The 18,797-nt window shown below is 41.1% G+C and overlaps 1 protein-coding gene across 20 annotated transcripts in view; it reads left to right on the forward strand.

Moving 5' to 3' along the window:
• The window catches only part of PHACTR1 (phosphatase and actin regulator 1), a 576,315-nt gene that overhangs the window by 244,414 nt on the left and 313,104 nt on the right, over positions 1-18,797 (forward strand). The gene's annotated exons all lie outside the window — the stretch shown is intronic.

The following is an 18,797-nucleotide window of genomic DNA, read 5'->3' on the forward strand; positions in this document are numbered from 1 at the left end:
TACAAAACTTAGCTGGGCGTGGTGGCGCACGCCTGTAGTCCCAGCTACTGGGGAGGCTGTGGCACGAGAACAGCTTGATCCCAGGAGGTAGAGGTTGCAGTGAGCCCAGATTTCACCACTGCACCTTATCTAGGTGATGGAGTGAGACTATATCTCGAAAAAAAAAAAAAAGAAAAAAGAAAAGAAAATGGAAACAACTCTTTAAAGTGGTATAATTTATCTTTTAAGAGGATATTTGAATATTGGAATTAAAAAATGATCTTAAATCTGTGGTTCTTAAATCTTCAAAACCATGGACCACATTTGGGAAGCAAAAAGACTGTGGATCATGAATTTCTAGTCTTTTCTCTGGCCCTATCACTCCCACCTCTTCTGATGCTCAACAAACAAAACTAAACAACAAAGCTAAAAAAGCGTAACAAAGTTTTTCACTAAAGCACATACTTGAAATGGAGATGCTGTAATATTATAAATATTCATAATGTAAAAGAACAGCTCATAGAGCCCCTTTTTAAGGCCATGGCAGTCTCTCGAGAAAACATTGCTTAAATAATTAATATTAGCAGAGTGAGTTTTATCTGGATTTCCATCTGTTGAAACTTGCTGGAAACCTACCTTTCTACACTTCAATAATATTATGAGGACTGAGATTCACGAGGATGACCTCCAGGTACTACAAAGCTCATTGGTGCCTCCCAAATCACAGAAGATAACATGATGCTCAAAAGAGTCTTGGTTTTGAGTGCATTGCCTTCCACTCTAATTCTCTAAAATTTGCTCATCTGCATAGATCGTGGTGCCCACATTTTCTATGTCAAGGACCAAGACTTGTGACCTTACAGAGGACTTTTATGTTACTTTCAGTGTGAGAGATGGTCTGAGAAATGCAGTTTGGATGCCAGGTTTTGTTCATTTCTGGGATAGTCCAACAGGTTATGGGACAACTGGTGAAATAGGACAGATTTTGAAAATTCAGTCTTTATGGAAATCAAGGTGCTTTGCTTAAAAGCTTAATGTTTTTAGTTAGGTTGAGTGAGGTTTCCATTCCAATTATGCTACCTTTTCAGTGAGTGACATTGAGCAAGTTTGTTGACCTTTCTAAGGCTCAGTTTCCTCATCCATAAAATTGGAGAGTAACAGTGCTTTATCTCATAGGCTGTATGGGAAGTAAATTATATAGAACATCCCATAGTGCTGTGCCTGGCACACTTAGTGCCTGAAAAAGTACCTGCTACTATTTTTGTTATCATTTATGGTATCTAGTGACCACAAAGTACTTGAAAAACCAGATCACTTTTTCCCTTGAATGTGCCAGTGAGTAAAGAATACGTGTGAAACTTTAGCTCACATTTGAGCTCCTACAAATATTTTGGAATTAATTCAATAACACTTGTATTTCTCTATATGAGAAGGCATGATTGTCTGCGTGTTTTGGACAGAAAGGTCAATTGAACAGGTTTAAGCCACAGAGGAGGGCATCAGTGGCAGCACCAGATAAACAACATTTGTCGCCAGACTCCCTGCACTCTACCACTGGGTCACAGCGACGCCACACCAGGGAGGGTCCAACAAGGACAAAGTAGCCCTTGTCTCTGGACAGCCCCAAACACCTTCTAATGGATGTAGTAGGTTTGATTTTTCCTGCTTCACCCATGCTATAAGTTGTGATTCTGCCCTTTTCTCATCCTGAATCTGATGGGCTCAGGGCTCATGTAGGCTTGTTGTTGTTGTTGTTGTTATTGTTTTTTGAGACAGAGTCTCCCTTTGTTGCCCAGGCTGGAGAGCAGTGGCACAATCTCAGCTCATTGCAAGCTCCGCCTCCCAGGTTCACACCATTTTCCTAACTCAGCCTCCCAAGTAGCTGGGACTACAGGAGCTCGCCACCATGCCCAGCTATTTTTTTGTATTTTTAGTAGAGATGTGGTTTCACCATGTTAGCCAGGATGGTCTCGATCTCCTGACCTTGTGATCCACCTGCCTCAGCCTCCCAAAGTGCTGGGATTACAGGCATGAGCCACCATGCCCGGCCTCCTGTAGGCTTTTACCCCACTTGGAAAATTACTGCAGATGGGCTATAGTGATCCATGACTCTACACTTCCAAGCCTCCACTAGGGACAACACAGAATCTACTACCCTTAAATGGCCCCTCAATGACTGTGTTTTTATTTTCTTTTTGCAGTCTCCTAACATGGGGATTTAATGCCTCCCATAAAGCAAGCTCCTGATCACATACTGTAAAGTCCAAAGACAGTAGCATAATTACTCTAAAGGGTAAAGATGCCAAAGGCCCTTAAGTTTTTGGCATTCCATGAGTATTTCAGCTTCCTACAAAGTTCAGGATCCACGGTTGCTGGGAAAAGGTTTCATAAAAGGTTCTCTAGGTGTAGCTTGAGCTTCTCTAGGAAACTAACTGGATAAAGAAACCTCTCCTGGAACTTGTCCTAAACAAGGAAGAGTGAAAAACAGTGTAGGGTGTCTTCTTCTAAGAAATCCATCGCAAAGATAACACAAATGTCTAAAATTAAGAGAAATAGAAAAAAATAATCCAACAGAATACAGAAAGATGAAACACAAGTTTCAGAAACAATTGGGATGGAAAAACACCCAAACTTGGGTGTATTCTAATGTTAGGGGAAAAGAAGAAGGAGTGGAATGTTGGAGAAGCAGCAGAGAAAGTGGTATTGAAAGACTTGGTTATAAATTCATACGCCCTGGGTAAATCATGCCAGAGTCAGTTTCTTCACTTATAAAATAGTAAAAATAATTCCTACCCTACTGTCAGGGTATTGAAGAGGAACAAGTGATATCCTGTGCCCAAACTGAAATGAAGACAAGAACCTAAAGTACAAACTTGTGTTAATAACTGTTTGGGATTAAAGAAACTGACCTCCCAAAACAGGAATATGTATGTTACTGAAAACCAGGATTTTCTTATAGATAGTAATGAAGAAAATCACCTTGGATAGTCCATACTTAATGTATTTGTTGGCTAAGGCTGCCATAACAAAATACTACTGGGTCGCTGAAACAATAGTAATTTGTTTTCTCACAGTTTTGGAGACTGGGAGGTCCAAGACTGAGGTACTGGTAAGGTTGATTTTTCCTGAGGTCTTGCTCCTTGGCTTGTAGATGGCCTCATTCTCACCTTGTCCTCCCACACAGTTGCCCCTTGGTCTGTGGCTGTCTGTGCCCTAATCTTCTTCTCTTTTTTTGTTGTTTTTGTTTTTGGTTTTGAGTCAGGATCTGTCTCTGTCACCCGGGCTTGGGTGCAGTGGTGTGATCTCAGCTCTCTGCAGCCTTGATCTCCTGGGCTCAAGTGAACCTCCCGCCTAAGCCTTCTGTGTAGCTGGGACTACAGGGGTGTGACACCACCCAAGCTAATTTCTTTATTTTTTAATATTTTGTAGGGACAGAGCCTTGCTATGTTGTCCAGGCTGGTCTCGAACTCCTGGGCTCAAGAGAGCTCCCTCCTTGGCCTCCCAAAATGCTGGGATAAGCCACCGTGCCTGGCCCTAATCTCTTCTATAAAGACACCAGTCGTCTTGGATTTGCCCCCACCCTTATGACCCCATTTAACATTAATCATCTCTTTCAAGGCCCTTTCTCCAAATATAGTCACATTCTCAGGTCACATACTAGGGGTCAGGGCCTCAACATATGAATTTGGGAGGGAGCACAATTTGACTCCAAACAGCTATCAAGTTAATTAAGAAAACTCATTAAAAGATGCACTCTTCTTGTTTTAGGAATTGATCAGATCCATTACGGAACATGGTACCACCTTAGAAGAAAATGGTATTGCCAAACTGCTATGAGGAGACTCCAGGAAAGGCAGCCTGGTAGAACTGGGCCAAGCTTCCAGAGGAGCTTCACTCCCTAGAGTATATTAATCACAAGGGAAAGGGAGGACCTTGTTTTATTGACTTCCACCTGGGCATTCTGTCAAAGCACTGGTAGATTGTACCTAACAAGTTTTGCAGCTCTTTGGTGATAGCTGTTCTTGGAGAATGGATTTAACATAGTTTTGAATTAGATGTTCCTTTGGGGTCAAAAGGATTATGGCATGTCTCTGGATAATTTCCCACTTCCTTTCACTGTTTCATCACTTAAAACAAGATTGATCCTATCATCCAGGTTCTTGCCATGTTCTGCAGAATCATTCATGGCCTTCTGCGTTTCTGGTCAGTCCCCAGCTCTCCCTGTCTCCATTCAGCATGAACAGTGATATTCAAGGACATGGTTACTTGAAATACACACACCTCAGCACATGCATGTGCGCACACACACACACACACACATTGATTTATATATTTTTGAAACAGAATTGGTCAGTACAAAGGAAGATGATTTGCAAGTGATATTTACAAGTCACTTCCTTTCTAAATGTTGGATCTCAGAATTCAGAGAAAGAGACAGGAAGTCCAGCTCATAGCTGAAGTATTCTCACAAATATGGGAAGTGCAGGGGAACTGACGCCTCTTCCAAATTAACAGACATGAAAAGGCATGGACGAGAAAGTAATAACAAGAGTGGAGCAGGTGATTTGCAGGCACCCACAGATGAGGGTGAGCCTGCTCACTGCTTCCTCTTCCCCTCCACAGCTGCACCATTACCGGGACCATTTGCACACGTTGGTGAGGCATAGAGACCAGTTCCCTGGTAGCAGCCTGGATCCTCCATTCAAACAGGAAAATGCAACATAAAGGAGGAAATCATCCAGGCAAGACATTACTTTGATTTTCTTTAAAAAAAACAAAAAAACTGATGATGGTGAAAAAATATATCAGGAGGAACAAAGGAGCACACATTTAGTAACTTGTAAAACACCCTGCTATGTCTTTCTTCATTAAAAATACAGTCTGCTTCCAGTGCCCAAGAAGGAAGTATTCGTTCCCTGGGCATTATGATCCCACCTCCCGATGCTCACAAACAGGAACACACTCAGTCGTGAGTAGACAGACTTACCCCATACCAGGCTCCAGTTCAGAGGCAGAGAAGCAACAGGTTAGTGTACAAAATTAGTTTGCCCAAGCTTCAAGCTATTTAGATGCAGTGATCTCACCAAGTGTGAAGTGCTCTTGTTGTTATTAGAATGAGGCTGTTGAAAGACCCTGTGATGTAATTCGGAGTATGTTGGCACCTGTATTATTTAGCTCTGATTTCAAGGTTCATGACTTGCCCGAAAAAGGGCCTGGAGGCTGAAAATGTTTAGGACAAATGTTCAGGAATGAGTCACCAGACTTTAAGAAAACTAGTTAGTATTGGCTCCCTTTGGCTTTCATATAAATTAGGAACTCTCTTTTTAATTTAAAGTTGGTTTGTTCGTATGTAGAATTTCTCAAGTAAAAAAAGAAGTGTTTTTATAAATATCATGTCTTTTTCAGTAAAGCAAAACCAACAACCTTGTGAGTATTTTTGTTATTGTATTTAATCAGTAAGCATTTATTATCTACTCTACTAAAGACACGGTATTGTGCAAAGAGTTCCACAGTATATGAGAAAAGGAATCAGATCTACTCATACCTATTCAGGGAAATAAAACGTGTACATAAAAGTTTTAACAAAATATGGAAAATGACAGCTTCCATGAGAACAGAAAAAAAAAAAAAGATTATTGAGGATGATAAAAGGGAGATATTAATTCTGGCTAGAAAAGGTTTTAGAGATGTTTTTAACCTAAGAGTCTTGAGAGCTGAATAGGTATATTTTAATATAGGAGAATGGGGGAGGGAAGGAGGGAGCAGGAGACATTTTCAACAAAGGAAGGAGAGTAAGTGGAATGCCAATTCAGAGGGGAAGGCATGCCTGGAGTGTACATGAGGCATGGTGGCCAGGCCAGTTTTGTTAAACGAGAAGGTAGAGAGAAAGGGATCGATAGTAGATGCATTGAAAAGAATTTGACTACCAAGTCCAGAAGTGACATGGTCAGAGTTTAAGTCTATGTGTCAGGTGGACTGAATGGAAGGAGATGGAGGCACCATCAGTTACAAATGCAACTGCAGCAGTGAGGAACATAATGGTAATACATAATAATGACAATAAATAATAGTAACAGCTCTCACTTGTTAATTGCCTAGTAGTTGCTTCTTAGATTATGTCCTTTAATCTGCACAGCAAGCCTGCATGACAAATACAGCCAGTCCTCATTTTTCCAAGGTCTGTTTAGGTACGAACACAGTCTTCCCTTGATATCCACAGGGAACCACAGTGCAGGTTCCTGGACACCTCCACTCTCTCCCGCAGCCCCCCTACCCCCGCCATGCTCAAGTTCTTGATATAAAATAGCATAGTATTTGCATATAATCTATGCACGTCCTCACACATAGTTTAAATCATCTCTAGCTTATGTAAAATACCTAACAGAATGGAAATGCTATGTAAATAGTTGTTATACTGTATCGTTTATTAAATTTGTGTTACTTTTATTGCTGTATTGTTATTTTTTATTTTTCCTCACATTTTTAATCCCCCCATGGATTGAACAGAGAGGGCTGACTGTACAGTCAATCCTCATTTTTCTTGGATTCTGCTTTTGAAAAATTTGCCTACTCACTAGAATGTATTTGTAACCCCAAAAATCAGTCCTTGTGGCGTTTTCACAGCCATTTACAGACATGTGCAGAGCAGCAAAAATTTGAGCTGAGATGGAACAAAGCGAGGCTCTGCCTCCTTGTTTGAGATTTCATCCTGTTGATATGTCCTTTTTACAGTCTATTTTGTGCCATATTTTTTTTTTTTTTTTTTGCATTTTGGTGCTTTTTGTTGGTGGTTTTGCTGTTTAGAATGGCCCCAAGCGTCATGCTGAAGTGCCATGCAGTGCTTCTAAACTTCAGGGAAGCTGTGACGAGCTTTGTGGAGAGAGAACATGCAATGAGCGTGGCTCAGGCTTCAGTGATAGTGCTGTTGGCCGTGTGGCTTCAATGTTGATGAATCAACAGTATGTGTTAAATCTGGTGTGGTTCAACAGAAACAAACAGTAAACCTAAGGTATGTACAGGTGGGCTGAAGAAAACATGCTTACAGAGACTTCACCTTGCATTTCCTCCAGTAGCAATGGTTCAGTATTCACCAATTCAGCGTTCACAGTGACTTTATGAGACAAAACTGCCATAAACAGTGAGAATCCATTAGTTATTTCCTTCCCGCAGAGAAATAAACTGAGGGTTGCACAAATAAGAAATTTGTCAGAAGCTGCACAGTTAGCATGAACTCAGAATGGAATGTCATAAACGGCACACATTTCTAAACACCATAAAGGGCCTGGACGTGGTGATGGCAAGGAATGGAAGAGAAGAGGCAAAGTGTAAACGACTGAGGGAGTAGAATCAATAGGCTTTGGCCACTGACTGCACATGGGGAAGGCTACGAGGAGGAAGGGGTGCAGGAGAACCCTGAAGTCAGGTGGAGGTGATGAAAGGTCGAGTCTGGAGGGCCTGAGAGTCAAAGTTGCAGGGAAGGTAAGAAGCAGCTCCAGCAGCAAGTAAGGACTCAGGCTGGGGGCAGACGGGGCAGCTATTACTTCCTGAGCACTCACTGTGTTCAGATGCCGCTGAGAGATTCTTGCTAAATGATCTCATTGAATCCTCACGACCCTATGGGAGAGAAAGAGGGACTGTTATACCCATGTTACAGATGAGGATAGTGAGGCTCAAAGAAGTAAAGTAACTTGTCCCTGGACATCCTGCTGATAAAGCACAGAACAGGGAACGCAAAGCCAGGCAAGGGGACCCTGGCTGGTTGTGATCACAGTGAGACGTTTTGGAGTTTCAGATCTTGGAGGAAGAGATGCACTAATGTTAATGATACCTGACCTTGTTCTCTAGTTTCTTGTTTTTATTTTTACTTTTTCTAACATTCTCCTTACACCACATGTTTTTCTACCTTCATGTTTTTGTTCAAATTCTTTTCTTCCACAGGAAGGTTATTCTTCTCTCCTAGCCTTTAGGTTTTCTTGTTTTGTTTTGTTGATATTGCAAAAGGGTGGTTAAAATTATTTGGTAGCTGAAAAATTTGGACATTTTATTTGTGTTATGTTATATTGTGCTGTTTAGTAAAAATATGTGAACATTTCAGTGTTTCCTAGAATATAATATATATTACTAAGAAGTCACTCTTGGCATTTCACATTAATGGAGCTACATGTGACTTACAGATGTGCTCATTAACAGAGGAGAAGCATGGTTATGCTATTTTTCTACTAGATTTGGAGAATCTGGAATAAAATGGTATGGTCCTCGCTTTACATTTCGTCTCTGATGTGAATTATCTCTGAACCTTTTTAAAGACCTGAAGTCTCTCTTTAAGTTTCCCAAATTTGTATTGCTGAGAATTACTTGCCCATGTTCCTGAGATATTACAAAATTAAATAATCCTCAATACTTAGGTATTAAGGGCTATTCCCACAACTCTCTTAGTACCGTTCTTATGGATAAAAGTGATTCCAAATACAGCAAATGTTTCATCTTCATATATTAAAAAATGTGGACAATACAGAATAGGGAAAAACTCTTATCAGAATATTGGGCCCCTTCCTTGTTTCTCAAATGGCCCTCCAAGATGTCCAAGGAGGTGAGCATTCTTTCTGACCACATGGAAGGTGCTCTCTCTGAAGCTGTGGCACTCCATTAAAACACGTCTGCCCACAGAGTTCAAATGCTGAGGGTTGCAAGAAGAAAAGTAAGCTTGAATCTTTGTAGCTAAGTGGGAAAGAATTCTCCTACAAGGGAGTCTCTATTCTTTGAAATAAGCAAGTCTGAAACCCTTCATTTATAAATTAAAGAAGAAACCTGCTGAACTACACCGAAACCAGGGAGAGAGAGAAAAGCAATGCTGCTGGCAACTGTGCTATATACTCATTCAACTGTAACTCTTAGGTGAGTAAATTCTGCATGTGTGTAGAGACCTGGTAGTGTAGAAACAAAGGCTATGACAAAGAAACCCAAGAAATCTCCGTCCTCTTCTTAAACTTCCATTCCCTAGAAATGGAACTGGGAAAAGCTAAGCCGCATTTGATTCCACAAACACTTGAAACCATCTTTCAAGTATCCTGGACGGAATCAAGTCCAAAGTGTACTTTGCCAAACCCAAGGGAAATTCGCTCCATATGTTTCTGATTCATTTATAGTTTAATCATCAAAATATTGTTTTGCAAGGACTAGTTTTGTCCAAGAAAGCTTTTATGAGCCATTTTAAAACACTATCTTGAAAACAGGAAGTTCCGTTTTGCCAAGAGCTAACAGAGGCCTGAGCAGTGGTTCTGGATTTGGTTGTGGGGGCAGAAGCCCTGGATACCGAGGTTTCCAACATGACCGAGCTGGCTTTAGAATTCCTTCAGGGAGTCTGTGTTGTGTGCTCTCTCCACTCACCAGAATTATAGAACTCTTTCAGGGAAAGAGTTCTATAGGCTTCCATGATTTCCACCCAAACTCATTGCCCTTTGTGTAATCTCATGCCCCCTTCCCCACATTCCATTTGCTAAATGATGGTTCAGAGATAAATTCTCTACTGAAATCATGTTAGCATTGTAGCCCTTAAAAGCCTAAGGTAAAATTTCACAAAGGAGCTTGGAAAACAGCAGCTTCAAAGGAGCCATTGACTCCAGGAAAAGGAAAAGAAAAATTCTCTTTCTTCCTGAGTTTCTTTAATTTTTTTTTTTTCATGGCAAAATACACATAACATGAAATTTAGCATCGTGACTATATTGAAGTCTTCAGGCTTGTGGCATAAAGTACATTCGCAGTATTGTGCAACCATCATCACCATCCATCCCTCTCCAGAACTCTTCATTTGCAAGAGTGAAACACTGCCCGTTAAACAGTAACTTTTCATTCCCCTTCCCCACAGCCCCTCGCAAACATCATTCAATTTTGTTTCTGAACTAAGGAGTAACTAAATTCATCTGGTGACGTGAGCTTTTTTTGTCACTAAAATGTGAAAGGACTTTTGTTGTGTGGATTCTTGTACAAGGGATTTTGGATATATAGTAGGAAAATGTCTTTGATAAGAATTGTATAATTGACACAAATAGACTCCACTGATCCCCAGGCAAATCATGAAACTAGAGTTCAGTAAAGGCATTTCACTAGGGAGTTCTGCCGCTGTGCTGCTTTTTGATGATCTGATAGTAAAAATGTATAGAATCTTCTTTAAAAAAAAAAAAAAAAGGTGGTCGTCAAACTTTCAAATGCATTAGAATCTCCTGGGAATCTTGTTAATCCACAGATTCTGATTCAGCAGGTCTGAAGTGGGGCTCAAGATGTTACATTTCTAACAACCTCCCAGGTGATGGTAATGCTGCTAATCCATGCACCACACTTGGAGAAACAAGGTTCTAGAAGAGTGGTTCATGACCCTTGACAGCCTTTTTAAAATTCTAACTCAAATATTCTGGATGGGACTTGGGCATAGGTATTTTTAAAGTACCTCAGGCAATCCTAATGTATAGCTAGCATTGAGAACCTCTGACCTGAGAAATTGAGTTAATATTTTTGTCTGCCTCTCTTATAATCAGATATCTCATCTGAGTCGTTGAGTATTAGGTCGCAGGGAATTCATACTCGACTTCTCTAGTAAGAGCCTTAAGTGGCTATTTCTGTGTTCCTGATAAAAGAAAGAGCTAAATGCTTTAGATTCCAGACACACTAACTACGGAGTTGACATTCAGCTATGAAAATCTAGCAACCTGTCTTGTATTTTCACCACTGCAGAGGGTATTCCTAGGCCGGATACGGTGACTTATGCTTGTAATCCCAGCACTTTGGGAGGCTGAGGTGGGAGGATCACTTGAGCCCAGGAGTTTGAGACCAGCCCAGGCAATGTGGTGAAACCCCATCGCTACCAAAAATACATGCTCAAATACTTAGACACATAATTGAGAACTCAGAATCTTGTACCAAAAAAAAAAAAATATATCAAGAGAAAATGTTATCTTAAAAATGTTAAGAACAGGACAGGTGCAGTGGCTCATGCCTATAATCCCAGCACTTGGGGAGGCCAAGGCAGGGGGTTCACTTGAGGTCAGGAATCAGGGACCAGCCTGGCCAACATGGTGAAAAACTGTCTCTACTAAAAATACAAAAAATTAGCTGGGCATGGTGGCATGCACCTGTATTTCCAGCTACTCAGGAGGCTGAGGCAGGAGAATTGCTTGAACCCGGGAGGTGGAGGTTGCAGTGAGCCGAGATCATGCCACGGCACTCCAGCCTGGGCGATAGAGTAAGACTCCATCTCAAAAACAAAACAAAACAAACAAAAAATAAAACGAAAAACAAATGTTACAATCCACTTGTCTCTAGCATAAAATAAATATAATATTACTTCTGTGGAACATCTGATTCTACTTTTATCTGCATCCTGATGGATCTTCTTGGATGAGTAACCTGCAAAGTGCACCTCTAAGAAGCTGAATGTGCTGTCTGTGGTTGGGGTAATTAAATACTGTGGACTTAAACATTAGAGAATGCCTGCCAAAGACAATTATTTCAGTTTAGCTTAATTGAGACTAAACTCTTCCTCACAATAATTAGCCAACAAGAGCAGTTATTTTTAAGGCCATTCCTAATTTCTGATAGTAAAACTATGGCAACATAGAAAAGAACATACCCCTGTTTATTCTGGCAGATGAATGCAGGCCCAATGTAGCTAATAAGCACATCAACTTATTTAAATATTAAACCCAAAAGGAGAAGAATTCAGTGCACGGCAGTATTTTAGAATTTAAATTTAATCCACCAAAAAGCCATTCTTGGCCGGGTGTGGTGACTCACGCCTGTAATCCCAGTACTTTGTGAGGCCGAGGCGGAAGGATCACGAGGTCAGGAGATCGAAACCATCCTGGCCAACATGGTGAAATCCCATCTCTACTAAAAGTACAAAAATTAGTCGGGCATGGTGGTGGTCCCAGCTACTTGGGAGGCTGAGGCACGAGAATCGTTTGAACCCGGGGGGTGGAGGTTGCAGTGAGCAGAGATCTCGCCACTGCACTCCAGCCTGGGTGACAGAGCAAGATTCTGTCTCAAACAAACAAACAAACAAACAAACAAACAAAAAGTCATTCTTATTTACCGCCATCTTTTTTGCCAGTAGTATTATGATGGCAGACTTTAATCAAACATTACAATTAATTAAAAATTAGAATGAAAGATGTTGATGTCATATAAACATTTCCCATTTTATGCTGTGGGTAGCTCGTGTGCATGAACCAAAGACTGACCAAAAACAATCATCATTGCCAACGTCTTTTCAACCATTTTCTCCAGAAACTGGAACTGTGTAGTAGTGATAAGTAGTAGAATGATCATTAATAGAATAGACATGACCAGGATAGTCATGAAGAAGTGTTTCCTGTTATTCATTGCAATACCCCGTTTTGAGACCTGTGTGCTCTGACCTGGCCCTTTGAGTTAATGTAACCCACTCATGTCCCAGGGCTGAGCAGCACAAACCAGCTAGGTCTGGAAGAAACAAATGAGGGCCCCTCTTGCTTGTTTCTTCTCCAATTTCATCTTCACCCAACACTAGCCCTAGGGCCCGGACCATCTTTCTTGGCCTCTTTGCACATCATACTTAGCTGTATTCTTTTTAGTACTTAGAATTCAGATTTTCTCATAGACTTAGGCTTTGCCACCCTTAAAAGGGGCTTAAAATATCCCCTACTGCCCCCTCAGCTAAGAATTCCCACCCCCACCTCAGCCCCAAGAAACCCATTCCCAGTATAACAACAGTAGCGAGACCAGTACAGCAGCAATTACAATAAACTAACAACAAACCCGAGGTAAATGAAACTAAATGAATCTGGCCTCCAGGTTACTGAAGACACCAATGTGTGGGCCAAAGGATGGGAAAGAAGACAGGCCGGTGGGATAGAGGTGCCCTCGCATGCCTGAGGGAGCCGATGGACCCCCTTGAATTTGGGTCCACGTGTGCCCTCCCCTAGAACACCTGGCCACTTCTCATTACTGGGACTAGAGTTTTGAAGTTGAAGTTTGGGAAGGCGGCATGAGGAGGGAGACCTTTAAATTTGTGTATTCTTTTAAAATCATGATTGGAAAATGTAACCTTTAAATTTAAGTTCCCTGTAATACTAGAAGCTCTGATGAATATAATCCAGTTCCCCTGAAGGGTACTTTCAGGCGGACCCAGTTTTCACTTTTGAAGGGAAAAAAGGTAATGTGAAATTTAGAGGTGATGGCCAATAAGCTCATCAGTTTGCTTAGATAGTGCAATTTTCTTCTTGAAGCAAACGAGAACCACATTTGGATCCCATCTAAAAAAACAATGCCTAAGATCGCATCCACGGCAGTTGCTGGGATAGACCTCCTAATTCTCAGAGCCAGAGATTGTGTTCAGTTTTTGATGACTGATCGGATTTTTAAAGTGGATGCATTTTCACTAAGGGGGTAGGCTAAATAAGGGAGTAGAAAACTGCTATAAACAATAAAAACAAATATTGTAATAACAAAGGATAGGCAGGTTCACAGCCAGGCAGCAATAATACCAAGAATTAAGGCAAGAAAATAAGAAGCAGAAGGTCATCTCCAGAGCCTAAAGACTGAGTCCACTGAGGAGGTCAGGAACCCAAAAAGAAACTCAAGGAGACAGGTATTCCAAAAGCCTAACAAATTACCTGCGATAGACAGAAACAAGCCAAAATTGATTAAGAAAACCAGCAATAAGACAAAACAAAGGAACTGAGGCCAGTTCTTCAGTCATCTCATTTGAATAGCCTGGGAGCACTTTCAAAACACTAATTACAGGCTTCATCCTAGACCAACTGAATCAAAATTTCTAGATGTCAAACACGAAGATCGGATCGGAAGTTTGTTTAAATGTCCCTCAGGAAAATCAAATGCACATCAAGAGCTGGGAATCCAGGACTAGCCTAACCAGGAAGCCTGTGTTGTAGTCTCTGTTAGGACAATAGTTTTGGAGATGGACATTCTATAGCTTGCTTCAGTGTCCAGCTGCCACCCACTGGCCACATGTGGCCAAAGAGCACTTGAAATGTGCCTTGTCAAATGGCCGTATGCTGTGTTAAATACACACTGGATCTTCAAGATATAGTATGAGAAAAAAAAAGTATAAAACATCTCAATAAATTTTATATTGGCTATATGTCAAAATAGTATTTTGGGTATACTGGGTTAAATAAAATATACTTCAAAAATTAATTTCACCTTTTTTTTTTTTACTTTTTTAATGTGGCTACTAGAATAGTTTAAATTACCTATGTAACTCACACTATATTTCTGTAGGACTGTGCTGTCCCAGAGCCCACAGGTAAGACCACAGAGCAAGAGGAGAACATAGGAAAATTTTTTGGTACGGATTTATTGTTTAGTTTTTGTATTCAAAGATATTGTTTAAGGCCAGGCATGGTGGCTCATACCTGTAATCTAAGCACTTTGGGAGGTCGAGGAGGGCAGATCACCTGAAGTCAGGAGTTTGACATCAGCCTGGCCACCATGGAGAAATTCCATCTACTAAAAATACAAAAATTAGCCAGGTGTGATGGCGGCACCTGTAATCCTTGCACTTTGGTAGGCTGAGGCAGGCAGATTACCTGAGTTGAGGAGTTCAAAACCAGTCTGGCCAACATGGTGAAACCCCATCTCTACTAAAAATACAAAAATTAGCCAGGCGTGTTAGTGAGCACCTGTAATCCCAGCTATTCGGGAGGCTGAGGCAGGAGAATCTCTTGAATCCAGGAGGTGGACATCACAGTGAGCCGAGATCGTGCCACTACACTCCAGCCTGGGTGACAGACCGAGACTTCGTCCCAAAAAAACAACAAATGAATCCAAAGATATTGTTTAAATTTAATTTATTTAAGCCCCAAATCTTGCATTTCCTTATCCTTCAGTAGATAACTTTCTGCACAAAGGTTGAAACGTTAGTCAACAGAGATTTAGAAATGAAATTCTCCCTAACCTGCCCCACCCGGAAATATTTCCTGAATTAAGTAGAATACTGCTGTGTGAATCATTTAGTCATGATTTGTCCAGAGATTAGACAAGGAAAATGAAATGCTGTATAATGCTATATATTCCTTGATAGTTAATATATTTTCTTGAGCACACACAGACACACATACCCCAGTCAAATATCCATTAGTATGTGTGGGTGACAAATGGAAGCAGGGAAACCTATGAAGTTTCAGCCTAAGTTTAGCTTCTTTGAATTCTGCATTTGAAACCTGGAACTCTTTCAAATTGGAGACATTCCTCATGCTTTCCATTAACAAATATCTGCGGTACAAATACTATGCAAGGTGCTAAGGAGGCAACAATGAATAAGATGGACACAGGTCCTACTTTCTCAGAGCTTACAGGGAACACAAACAGGCAATTACAATGTAGCATCATGACATAGTATAAGGAGCTAAGGAAGTGTGTCTCAAAGGCAGTCAGTGAAGACTTCCTGGGAAAAATGAGTCTTGTTTGATACCTGAGGGATGCAAAGGTTGTCCCAGGCAAAGGCACATGCACGTACATAGGGCTGAAGGCAGAAGGGTGGGAACTGTGAAAACTCAAACAAGTAAAAGTAATTACAGTTTTGCTGTCCTATCACTGAGGGATGGGAAATTGGTAAGGTAAGCCTGGAAAGGCAAATATGACCCAGGACAAAAGTCCGCATATTGCATGATTCCAAGTATATGAAATGTCCAAATAGACAAATCCATAGGGACAGAACATGGATGAGTAGTTACTGAGGGGTAGGGTGGGAATAAAGAATGGTGGTAAATCACCACCTGATTCCTTTTTAGGATGATGGAACTGTTCTAAAATTAGACTGTAGTGGTGGCAATTCTGCACTATACATAATACAATTTTTGCAAATATGCTAAAAAAAACCCATGAAATTATTGTGAATCACATACAGGTGAATTTCATGATAGGTAAATTATGTCTTAATAAGCTGTTAAAATATAAAAAGCATTTCACACACCCTGCTAAGGAGTTTTGTTGTTATCCTAGTTGAGGCAGGAAGGTATTAATGATGCAGATACAAGCCTTTACATTTTAGAAAGCTCCCTGGGGTATTATACACAGCCCCTGCTATGTAAGGTTGAGGTGAGAGGAAGAGAACTGACTTCCGTTGAGCACCTGCTGTATAAGAAACACTGTGTAAAGACTCCATACTCAAATTATCTCATTTAAACTTCACAACAACCTACTGATACCTTTTACTATATTTGGCTGGTTTGTTGCCGTTGCAGTAGGGGTGTGATTCTATTGGATGTGATATAGTATAAACAACTACTGCTTTACCTGTGAGGTAATTAGGACTCAGAGAGGTAAATAGCCCAGAGGCACGCAGACCAGACCGGAAGTGACAGAACCAGAACTGGAACTCAGGGGATGTCTCATCTAAAGCTTTGCTCTTTCTACTCCACTCTGCTGCCTTGACATTGGGTGAATTCATGTGCGTAGCATGAGGTTGAACAGTTTGGTAGATTTCCCAGCATTAACTCTTACACATACCCCTTCTTTTGGTTTTCTGTTGCTGTTATAATAAATTACCACAAACTTAGTGGCCTAAAGCAACACTAGATTTATTCACAGTTCTGGAGGTCAGAAGGCCAAAATCAGTCTCACTGGAATTAAGTCAAGGTATAGGCATAGCTGGATCATCCTGGAGGCTCTAGAAGACAATCCATTTCTGTGTCTTTTTCAGTTTCTCTGGCCTGCCTGCGTTCCGTGACTCATGGCCTTTTCCTTGCACTGTATCACTCTAACTTATTTATTTATTTATTTATTTATTTATTTATTTATTGAGACAAAGTCTCGCTCTGTTACCCAGGCTGGAGTGCAGTGGCACGATCTCGGCTCACTGCAACCTCCACCTCCTGGGTTAAAGAGATTCTCCTGTCTCAGCCTCCCAAGTGGCTGAGACTACAGACGCCTGCCACCACACCCAGCTAATTTTTGTATTTTCACTAGAGATGGGGTTTCACCATATTGATCAGGCTGGTCTCAAATTCCTGACCTCAAGTGACCCACCCGCCTCGGCCACCCAAAGTGTTGGGATTACAGGTGCAGTTTGACCGCACCCAGCCTATACCACTCTAACTTCTGCTTCCACCATCACAACTCCTTCTTCTCTGACTTTGGGCCTCTTGCCTTCCTCTTATAGACACCCTTGTGATTACATTGGGCCATTTGGATGATCCAGGATAACCTTTTCTCAGGACCTTTAATTTAATTACAGCCGCAAGGTCCCTCTGCCATGGAAGGTACCATGTTCACAGGGTCAGGACTAGGCCACCACCCTGCTCTAGAAACCCTTTGTTTAAAAGGAGTCTGAAAATAAATGTAGTCTTCCACATCTTGACCTTGAACATAAGCTCAAAACTTTTTCTTTATTTATAACAACACAAGCAAGACTAGATTAAATAATACCATTATTTATTTGTCTCCAATTTTAAATCTCCTCCACTCGAAATTTTAGAGGAATGAAATAAAGACTTGATCATGTGCCATTAAGAATATCATTTTCCTTGGAAAGTATTATTATTATTTAATAAATTACAGAATAACTTTCATATGTTCAGCCCTCAGAGAGGTCTCATGCCAAAGGAATGTGGAAATGTGGACAAATGAGAACAAACAGGCACGGAGAATAATGTTTACATTGCATCATAAACTGTTTTGAGGCATGCTTTCTCTTCTACCACTTCATTCGAGACAAATATAAGCTTTGTAAAGCTCTTTTTCAACAGGTCAGTGTGTTGTTTTTTAAAGGATCTGTGTTATCTATTTTGCTCTAAGGTTGCTCATTTACTGCCAGAGCTGTAAATTGTCAATGTCAAGGCACCATCAGAAGAGGAACAAAACCAGAGGCCATGAGACAGCCTTGACTGTTCTGACCAAAGGCACGCTGCAAAGAAAGGAGCTTATTGATTGTTATTCAAGGGTCCTGGGTTCTAAGGGGTTGTTTGTTCAAAGGTGGGAGAACTAACCATCTTTAAACAAACAAACAAATATATTGGGGGTTGAAGAAGCTGGGACTTTTTTTGAGGCGGAGTCTCACTGTCTCGCCCAGGCTAGGGTACAATGGTGCGATCTCGACTCACTGCAACCTCCACCTCCTGGGTTCAAGAGATTCTCCTGCCTCAGCCTCCCGAGTAGCAGGGACTACAGGCATGTGCCACCACGCCCAGCTAATTTTTGTACTTTTAGTAGAGATGGGGTTTCACCATATTGGCCAGTCTGGTCTCAAACTCCTGACCTCGTGATCTGTCCTCCTCGGTCTCCCAAAGTGCTGGGATTACAGGTGTGAGCCACCGCACCCGGCCACAGGTGTGGGATTTTTTAAGCTCCTTTTCAGAGTTTCCCTATATATTCTCATTTCTCCTTGACCAATGCAAGCAATGCCATTCTCTGTAACTCTGTCACCTTCACATACTATATCATCCTCTTAATCTTTCATTCTCTTCTTACACTAAGCATATCACCGTGGACTTTTTCTATCCTTAGATTCAAATCTCATGACAGGCTTCTGCTAGAAGTAGTATTTTAGCTCACAAATCCCGGCCTGTTAACCAGATTTGTCTCACTCACAGAGTAAAATCCTGGGGGACTCAGGATATCTGCTCTCTGACATTAACTACTCATGTGACCTTGTTTGTTAAGATCTCACTTTTTACAGATAAAAATCAAAATTCACCAACAATGCCTAATTGGGTGAAAACTCAATTGGGTGACAACTTGATTGCGGTGCCTTTCAATTCCAATCTCATAAACTCAGAACATTTGGTGGATACAGGAAGTATGTGCTGGGTCTCGGGGTTTGGGGT

This window comes from Papio anubis, chromosome 6 (assembly GCF_008728515.1).
Source record: "Papio anubis isolate 15944 chromosome 6, Panubis1.0, whole genome shotgun sequence".
Taxonomy (NCBI): domain Eukaryota; kingdom Metazoa; phylum Chordata; class Mammalia; order Primates; family Cercopithecidae; genus Papio; species Papio anubis.